Source organism: Mirounga leonina, unplaced genomic scaffold (assembly GCF_011800145.1).
Source record: "Mirounga leonina isolate KUSES-001 unplaced genomic scaffold, KU_Mleo_1.0 Mir_154, whole genome shotgun sequence".
Lineage (NCBI taxonomy): Eukaryota > Metazoa > Chordata > Mammalia > Carnivora > Phocidae > Mirounga > Mirounga leonina.
This window is the reverse complement of record NW_023270389.1, coordinates 4,539,767-4,548,627: the sequence shown is the minus strand read 5'-3', so window position 1 is coordinate 4,548,627 and position 8,861 is coordinate 4,539,767. Positions and strand designations below refer to the sequence as shown.

The following is an 8,861-nucleotide window of genomic DNA, read 5'->3' as shown; positions in this document are numbered from 1 at the left end:
TCCCCTCCCCTCCCGTCCACTCCCCTCCCGTCCACTCCCCTCCCGTCTCGTCCCCTCCCGTCCCCTCCCGTCTCCTCCCGTCCCCTCCTGTCCCCTCCCCTCCCCTCCTGTCCCCTCCCGTCCCCTCCCGTCCCGTCCCCTCGCCTCCCCTCCCCCGCCCCGGGACACAGACTCCCCTCACCCCCGCCCCCGCCCGAGGGCCCCCGCGCGCACCCCGGGCGGCCTGCGCCGTCCCCGGACCCGCTCCCCCCTACCCGAACTTCACCGCGACACCCGCACGCAGTCTTCTTCCTCGCTCCCCGCGCCCCCCGCTCGCTCGGCCCCCTCCCACAGCTGTCCGCTCTCCACCAGCTGACGGAGAAGACGTGCAGGGGGCGGAAGGGCAGCGCGACGTCCCCAGTGGGCAAGGGCTGAACATTCCCACCCCAGGACGTGCCCACTCCAAGTCCTCCCGGAGCACTAGGACCCCCCGATCGCTGTTGGGTGTCTGCCCCCTGTCCCCTGGGTTCTTTCCACCGTAGAAGCAGTCTGAAAGGGGGCAGGAGGGCTGCAAGATAGGAGATCAACACGGACAGCCCAGGTAGAGGAAGCACAAAGTTCACCAGGAGTCAGGCTTGTAGACCCGTCTAGTCTGTTCCTCACGAGCCCTCCTCCATCAGAGCAAGTGAAGCACTGAGCACCCACATCTATCTCCCCACTCCCTCCCGTTCTTTGCCCGCAGCCTCCCACTTCCCTCTGACTACTCTAAGCACAGCACCCCCCCCCACCACCATATGCCCCAGAGCTCACATTCCAAGGGAAGCCCACCTGATTTTGCTTCAAATTCTTCCCCCAGAGGAGCGACCTGAGCTACAATGTGCCCTGAGAAAGAGGTCCGGAGCCCCTCCCTAGGCCCCAGACCCCTACAAGGAAAGGTTCAGAGGAAGGACTTGGTTCTCTTCAGCCTTCCCCTCTTCCTGGGAATTGTTCTGTCCTCCCATTCCAAGGAAACCTGGGTTGGCTGGGGTGGGGAGGGCTGAATGGATGGGAGGAATGTGACAAGGATCACAGATGGCCTGGATGTTTGACCAGGTCCTGGGGAGAGACCGCCTGGATATGCAACTCCAAACCCAGGTCTCCAGAATTTAAGTTCTGGAATGAGGTGCTCCGCAGCCAGACCTTGGGAGGATCTGTGTGTGTGTGTGTGTGTGTGTATACTGGGGGAGAGGGCAGGAGGAAAACCCAAAAAAGATAGCTTGGAGCTTAGGGACGCCCCCCACATTTATTTTCCAAGAGGAGTGGGGGGACACAGGGTCCAATGCAGATTAGGGTCTTCCCCTCCCGCAACAGTGGGCTTCCCTTTCCCTCCCTGCAGCCAGGGATGTCCTCTAGAAGTTCTAAGCACGGACTGCTCAGACACCCCAAGTCATGCAGAAGAGTACCTGGGTCCCACTTATCCTAGCGTCAGCCCCAGGTGGGCTTCCAAATGTTTGCCCAGGGTCTTAGGTAATCTGACTCCCAATCTGCCTGCTTAGACAGATCTCTCTGCCCAGGGGCGGGAAGGAACCCCACAGTCTGATCACCGCCAGATCTCTCTTGCTCTCCATTGCCCCGGGGATCTAGGTGAGCCTTACTTTGATTGTGTCCCCTCTCCTGTCTTCCTGAGTGGAGGCTGCATATTTCTCAACGGGGAAGTAAAGGTGTGAAATAGACTTGATTTCTGCACCTTCCCTCCAAAGATCCCTGTTCCTCCAGCCTACTCCTTCGTTCTTGTGCATGCTGTGACCCCTCTCCAGAAGACCCCAGTGCCACATTTTCCTGGATCGCCCTTTCTCCCCCTAGGGAGTGCTGGCCAGCAAGAGGGTTTATTTTTTGGAAGGGGACCTGGTGAAAACTCCCTCAGGAACGAGCCGTTCCAAGCCCCCACTTGCCTTGGATTTAGGGGCCCAAACCCAAGTCCCCCGCAACTCAACTCACAGCGTGTGGAGAGGAGAGGAGCCGGCAGCAGAGACCCCTGGGGGGTAGCGTCCATGCCCCTGACACCACCCCTTCCCCGGCCCCCTTGGAGGGTGGGAGCCACAGACACCGCCGTTTCTCCTAAATGTAGCGGCAGCTCTGACCAGGACTTGCTATCTGTGTCATCCGCACTTCCCAGGCTCCCCTGCTCCTCTCCTGTTTCCACAGCAACCAGTCTGGCGACAGCTCTAGAGCATCCCCTCCCCTCCCCAGTCCTGGGTACCACTAGAGGCTGAGCCACACGCCATAGCTATTTTTAGCCCAAGTCCCTCCTCCTGGACAACTCAGAGCTCGCCTCCTTACCCCCTCAGGAAAAAAAATAAAAAGAAAAGACAAGAAAAGCCAGCACGCTCTTCCCTAAGAAGCTTCTTGCTCTGAGAAAATACGGGCCCTGATGTGTTTGGGAATAAGGCCTTCGGTCTCCTGGGGATTCAGAGGGCCACCTGGGAGGTGGCAGCTCATGACCTCCAGCAGGCGCCTCTGGGTGCAGTACTGCTCGCAGGCAGACACCAGCATGTCTCCCATTTTTGAAGAGGGCGCCCTGATCCAGAAGGACGTAGCTAGAGAGAGAAGAGATTCACCCAAGGAAAGGAGGTGGGGTCAGGGGTTCTAATCTTTGTCACTGGTTTGTAACGTGACCCAAAGGATTTGTTTCGTTTCCTTGAGCCACAGTTGTTCTGTTTTACACAGGGCATGGACACGTGCAAATATCCCCTTTCAGCCTGCTTCACGGGGTGTGCAGATCAAATGAGGCAATATAAATAGAAGCGCTTTAAAGTGTATTTTGTTAACAGCGAAAAGTCTAGAAACAGCCCAAATGTCCTACAGAGAGAAAAGCCTGGATTAGGGCTTAAAACCGTTCATGCAACGAACTTCGGTGGAGCCCAAGTGCCGGGCAATGTGCTGGGTGGGGGTGGTTACAGAAATGACTTGGTCTCTGCCCACGTGGAGCTCATGGTCTAGTGGGGGAGAAAGACACGCAAACACAGAATGCTAATATTAGCGCTGATAATTCCTCGAGCAGCAGCTATGAACTAGAGGACTCATCTAACAGCCCAGGGAGGGGCCCCATGAGATGGGTATGATCTTCTCCATTTATGGATGAGAAACTAAAACAGAGAAAGACGATTTGCCAAATGTCGCAGAGGCAGAGGTCGTAGTCAGACTCACCCGTGGGTGTCCCTGCCTCACTGCATGCTCTTCACAAAGCCACCGGGCCTCAGTAATGGAATAGCTGTGACATAGGAACATAATGGGTTACTACGTTCATATATGTAAATGGGCGTGGAGGCACACTCTTGCCTGAAAAAGCAGCACGTAGAAATATTCTTATAAGTTGATCATAACTATGGAAATAGGTGTAGGAACACGGATAAAAATCAGAACGAAATTTGGAGAAATACAAATATTTCAAAGCTCATTTTCCCCAGGGAAATAATTAAAAGCAGAGAGTGGTATGCAAATGGCAGGTGTAATTATTAGTGCCATTATACCCAAGATATTGATCTGTTCTTCTCCAGATTCCTTTAAGCTGGAATAAGAAGATATGAACCAGAGGAGCAGGGAGATGTAGAAATCGACACCGGAGGGTTAGAAGTTGCTGGAATGACCTGGTAAGGTGGAAAAGGTAGTACTGAGTAATATAATCTCAGGAGGCAGTGATCTGGGTTCAAGTCTCAACTCTGTCTGATGTGGGAAAGACCTTATTAGGGTTCGAAGCCGACGGCCAAGAAAGAATTCTTGAGACGTCTTTGGTGCAAAAAGGTGATTTTATTAAAGCACGGGGACAGGACCCCTGGGCAGAAAGGACTGCAATGGGGTCATGAGGAGTGGCCCATTTCAAGTTGGGAAGGGGTTAGGGATAGTGTAAGTCTCTAAGGAATTTTGGAAGCAAGGTCTCCAGGACCTTGAGAGGGCTAGCTATTGTTGGGAAAAGCTCATTTGTTACCATCTAATAAAACCTGAGGCATGAGACCCTTCAGATGTATATTGGTGGGCCGTATGCTTGGGGGATGATTGCCAACACATATCTTGGAGGGTTTAGAGATAAAGGAAGTTTCCAAAGGAATTCTTACACATTAAAGTAGACTTACAGGATTGGGGGCGGGGCTCAGACTAGAATCGCCTTTTGCCCTTAGCAAAGTATTAACATCGAGGCAGTTGAGTCCCTAGAGGAAGGTCACTGTGTCTGTTTCAAGGACTTGTCAGTGGGCTCTAGGTAGTAAAGAAATTTAATAATTTTTCTTCTGCCTTTGTTTCCCACATCATGTCCACTGTTAGCTGGGTGACTTTGAGCAGGTTGCTTAACCTCTCTGAACAGTTTCTTCAACCAAGAAATGAGAATAACTGTATTGTCCCTCTCTTGCGGGTTGTCATGAGGCTTACATGAGGCAATCCCTGGCACACTGCAAGTACTCGGTAAATGCTAGCTAGATCTTCTTTCTCCTCCTTGTCATCCTCCTCCCAGGCGACTCCTGAGATCCCCACCCACCCGGAGCTGCGTTCTTCTGTTCTGGCGCCGCCCAGTGAGACCTGCAGGGGGCACTCCTGGTACAGTGCCCTGCTGTCCCCAGCCCTCTTGCCCATGTTTCTTGTTCCAAGTGGAAATACCGAGTTTTCAGCCCGAGATTGGCATCAGGAGGGCTGTTAAAGCCCCAGTAACCATCCCCGTCTCCTGGGCCTGGCCCTGTCACCTGAGCCTTGGGACTGTTAGCCTGCCCTTCTCTGTCCTGCCAAGCGGCTGCTCACGTTGGTTCTGCTGTGCCAGGAGCTCGGAGAGACGAAACCGGACCCCTGGGCAAGAGCGCATTTGCATAGAGCTGGCCCCATTTCTTGAGGGGGGTGATGGGGCTGGCAGGGCCATCGAGAGGGTGCCAGCCAGCCCCCTGCCTCAGTCTGGCTGACCACCACCCCGCCCCTGATTTACCCACCCCTGCAGGTCCTGGACTTCACCCAGTCTCTAACTTCAGGTCCTTGTTTATCATTGAGCTTGAAGAGAGGGAGGGGGAAAAAAGTTTTCTTAGGTTCCAGGGTACAGAAAAATAGGCAAGATCCCAGCTTTCAGGTATTGTGATAGAGAAAGCAACTTTACAAGGAATTAGTAAAACATGTCAGTACAGTGGTCATGGTGGGAGATTGGGTTTGGAACTTGAGAATGTTGAGGGCAGGAGGGGCATGGCTGGAGCCACGTCGGTGGTCCATAAAGAACTTTGTTACCAAGTAGAAAAAGGAGCCGGCTCTGGGCAGGTGCATTCCTTATGGCATGTAGCTTGGAGAGCAAGTGGTACTTTGGGGCAGAAATAAAAAGGGGAATCCCTCTAGTAGGCACAACTCTGAGCCAGGGTGCAAGGATTGGCAAGCTGAATGCAGTTCAGTTCTCAACTTGCCCCCTCAGTGAGTGCCTTTGTGCAGTCCACAAACGATGCAGCTGTACGTGGGAGCCCCGGGACCAACCAATCTGGGAAGGTTTCTTTGAGCAGGATCATGAGACTTCTTGGGTAAAATCTTGGAGGTGGGAGAGGAAGTATGATGGGAAAACAGGAGATGGTTGAGGATATGAGTTTAATGGAGCAGGCGAGGCCAATCTGGCAGAAATGGTAACAATTTTCACAAATTCAAGGGAGTTGGGGCCCTAGAAGACTCAGAGCAGAGAGAGGATATGGTTGAAGCAGTGGATGCAGCCAGAGGTTAGAGCGACATGGGGAGAGGCTGAGCCTAGCACCAGGACAGGTGGGACCTCACTGGGCACCTGAGTCTGAGGCACTTGCTGGCCTTCTGGCTCTTTCCAGCACAGCTGGAGGATCAGAGCCTTCTTCTTCTTCTTATCAGAGCCGCCTTCTCCTCCTCCTCCTTCTTTTTTTTTTTTTTTTTTTTTAAGATTTTACTTATTTATTTGACAGAGAGAGAGCACAAGCAGGGGGAGTGGGAGGCAGAGGAAGAGGGAGAAGCAGCCCCCCTGCAGAGCAGGGAACACTGTTGTGGGACTTGATCCCAGGACCCTGGGATCATGACCTGAGCCAAAGGCAGACGCCTGACCAACTGAGCCACCCAGGCGCCCCGATCAGAGTCTTCTCATAAACCAGTCTATCTTGCTTGATAGGACTGGGTGCAGGTTGACCAGGATTTAAAAGTCATGGCATTTAGAGGTGGTCCAGAATTAGTGCTCACTTTCCAAGTCAGGGATGGGTCCTAAGAGAACAGACAGGACTAAGACCCAGGCATCACAGCTCCTGGTCTCTGGTTGTTTCTTTATTCCCTGTTGCCTTCCCGCTGCCACAGTGTATTGGGTATTAATGGAATTTTTATCCATTGGACCCAGTTGGAAAGATACTAGAGGAACCACTTTGTTAAAGAACTTCTAGAAAGGATCCTTTAGTAATGTGATTGAGCATCCCCCAACTTATGTCTTGTAAAGGTGAGTTTGTGAATATTGCATTTACTGAAGGCAGAGGGTATGTATACCTAAGTCACAGTCCTTTCGTGACTCGGGCACTGTAGCTCAGTCCCTCTCTTGCAGCTCTCATCTGTGGTCTGAATCATCCCGCTACGAGGTACCCACTACTCATGGAAATTGCTCAGCTAAAATGTTGCTGGGAATCTTGTAGTGAACACGGGATAGAGTCACCTCTACCCTTTCCAGAACAAGGTCAAAGAAGACATGAGGCCAAAGTTGGAAGGAGTGAGTCCAAAAGGAGCAACTGAGAATAAGAAAGACACAGTTTGCTAAGCTGACAGAAGAGGGAGGTCTTCAAAGAGAGATGGTTCTCCCAGCTACCATTCAGAGGTGGTCCAGAACGGGTCCTCACTGCACGGCTGCGGCATGGTCCCAGGAGATGATCTTATGTGGTGGGCACGGACTTCACAACCCTGGCCAATTTTTCATACTAACCTGTGTGCACGTTGACGATTAAGATTCTATTTAACCCACGTAGATTCACTCTAGTGTTACCCCGAGACAAGCTTTGGAGTCAAACACATGTGGATTCAAGTTCCAAAACTAACACCTTCCAGCTATGTTACCACAGGCAAGCCACTCAGCCTCTCAGAAGCTTGCTTTCCCATCTCAGGTAATACAACTATCTCGCATCATAAACACTCACAAATACTAATGTCCCATGCCCTTTGTCACTGGTTCCCTATTGGGCTCCTAGTGACTATTTTAGAACTTCTTTTTGGGCGCCTGGGTGGCTCAGTTGGTTGGGCGACTGCCTTCAGCTCAGGTCATGATCCTGGGGTCCTGGGATCGAGTCCCGCATCGGGCTCCCTGCTGAGCGGGGAGTCTGCTTCTCCCTCTCCCGCTCCCCCCTCTCGTGCTCACTCTCTCTCTCTCAAATAAATAAATAAAGTCTTTAAAAAAAAAAAAAAGAACTTCTTTTTAATTTTCTTTTTTATACATATAAGCTCTATGCCCAATGTGGGGCTTGAACTCACGACCTGACCCCAAGATCAAGAGTCGCATGCTCTACCAACTGAGCCAGCCAGGTGCCCTTAGGACTTTTTTTTTTTTGTAAAAAGGTTTAAAAATTAAAAACAGTCATTTGACAATGTGTACAAAGGAATATACATGGTGGATATATGTATATATGTTATAGAACATAACTTAAGAACAAAACTCCATTTAAATCACTCTTTTTTTAGGGGTGCCTGGGTGGCTCAGTTGTTAAGCATCTGCCTTTGGCTCGGGTCATGATCCCAGGGTCCTGGGATCGAGCCCCGCATCGAGGCCCGCATCGAGCCCCGCATCGGGCTCCCTGCTCAGCCGGGGAGTCTGCTTCTCCCTCTCCCACTCCCCCTGCTTGTGTTCCCTCTCTTGCTGTGTCTCTGTCAAATAAATAAATAAAATCTTTTAAAATAAATAAATAAATCACTCTTTTTTAAAAAAGATTATTTATTTGAGAAAGAGAGAGTGTGGGGGGAGGGGCAGAGGGAGAGCATCTCCAAGCAGACTCCCCTGAGCGCGGGGCTCCATCCCAACACCCCGAGATCATGACCTGAGCTGAAATCAAAAGTCAGACGCTTAACCGACTGAGCCACCCAGGTGCCCCTAAATCACTCTTTTTAAGTTAGAAACCTACAGTTCCATTCCAGCTTTCTGTATTTTCCACAGTCTTGCACCCCGCCTGTTGTAGAAATTCTAACCTCTTTTCAATTGCCCAGTCCCACCCGCACCCTGATTTTTAGCAAATGGCTCTTCTGCTACACAGGAAAGGCAAAGACCATTTGGAAGGAACTTCTCCAGAGACTTCTCCCTTACCACAAGGTTTCTCTTCTGCTCTTACCCTTGGATTCTTTCCTCCCGGTCCTCTCAGAGGAGTGCCCTAAGTGTCAAGGAGCTTGGACTGTGCCTAGTAAGCAAGGGGCACCCTGTTTGGGGTTTGATAGAAGAACACAGGGACCGACATGATGAAGACAAGCTGCCTCTTTCTTTGAGAATGGAGGAGAGGGTGAAGGGTGGGTCCAGGTCCTGGGCTGTTAGTGACCTTCCTGATTCTGGTAGTGGCCTTGAAATAGAAAGGGACATCCAGGAGAAATACAGCAAAGGGAGACCTGGCAGGATTTGGTGGCTTAGTTGACATGGCAAGGGATGGAGCAGAGGGAAGGGTGAAGAGGAGAGATCACTTCGTTTTAAAATCTGTTTGACCAGGAGAAACACAGAAATAAAGAAGTCACGAGGATTGCCAGGCTTGGGGAGGATGATGATGAGTTCAGTTTGGGGCCTGTCCAGCAGACGTGGAAATCCCCTGCCAGCAGCTGGGACTGTGAGGCTCTAGAGAAAGCCCCAGGCTGAAGATAGAGGCTTGGTGTAACTCGGAGATGGTAGCCGGGGCGATGTCAGTGATCAAGGCTGCGCATCAGACACAGGAAGA

General features: G+C 51.6%; 1 long non-coding RNA gene across 1 annotated transcript; it reads left to right on the top strand.

Moving 5' to 3' along the window:
• Window positions 1-2,973: 2,973 nt before the first annotated feature.
• LOC118013975 lies at window positions 2,974-7,215 on the top strand. The gene is made up of 3 exons (XR_004680163.1): window positions 2,974-3,608; window positions 4,463-4,545; window positions 6,512-7,215. It is a non-coding gene; the product is annotated as an uncharacterized LOC118013975 (long non-coding RNA).
• The last annotated feature ends 1,646 nt before the right edge of the window (window positions 7,216-8,861 follow it).